Here is a 1035-nt window from a genome sequence, read left to right on the forward strand (position 1 = left end):
TTTTATCTCAGATCTATGACTCAACATGAGAGTTTTTTTTTTTAATCCACACTCTCGTGTTTTTTTTTTTTTAATTGGCATGAATGGGCTTCCATATATGTGGCTACAAAGATTGAAGAAATTTGGTCCACAGCTTCCTCTGCTTGGTGAATGTTTTTCCTCTGGTGCAGCCGGCAGTATTGTGGAGGTTTTCCTGGTTGAACAGGTGTGAACAAGGGCTTTGTATCCAAGAATAGTATCAAGACTGTGATGTTGGATGTAATACTTCTCTGTATACAAACACCTGTTAGTCTATGCTGCTGTGTGCACAAATCAGACCAGAGTTATTAAGAAAACCTGTAGCCAGCTGGAAAGTGTCTTTGTGACGGTATCTAGAGCTAAATATCAAAACACTCAAGGGCCAGCCAGTGTGTGTGTTTGTGTGTGTGCGCGTGAGTGTGTTTTAGGGGTGGAGGATGGGAGGACGCCACAGTATCAGCATCTTGTGTAGACGTATGCGTAGTTTTCAACGTGAAATGCACTTTATTTTTGGATGAAAATGGCACAACAAATTAAGTATCTGCAAAATGAAACGTATAAACGATAATCAACATGCACTAACTTAAACTGAGATATTGTAAAAAGAAAAAAAACATTTGTGTGAACGTGGTGTCTATTTTTCCAAAGTGTTAGTTGTACTTTTTATTGCTTTGGTTAGTTCACTCAATTGAGAGATCTTGTTAATTTTGTATTAAAAACAAACGTGCTGTGCATAAACTCCTGCTCTGACTACTTTGTTCACCCACTCCCTCCTCCCTTCCTGTTTCACACTCCTGTTTCCCTGGTAACTCCATCCTAAGCTGTACTGTTACTATGGAAACTCACGTCTTAGAGCCAGGTATGTGTCGTCTCTATGACGACAGAGGAGCAGTAAAGAGTCACGCTAGTCCAATAATGATCCTTCATTCATTTTTATTTTTCTCTGGGTCAAAGATTACACAGCTTACACTAGCATATACATCACCCCCCCCCCCCTTCTCCCCCCTCCCCCTCCCA

Source organism: Cheilinus undulatus, linkage group 19 (assembly GCF_018320785.1).
Source record: "Cheilinus undulatus linkage group 19, ASM1832078v1, whole genome shotgun sequence".
NCBI classification, from domain to species: domain Eukaryota; kingdom Metazoa; phylum Chordata; class Actinopteri; order Labriformes; family Labridae; genus Cheilinus; species Cheilinus undulatus.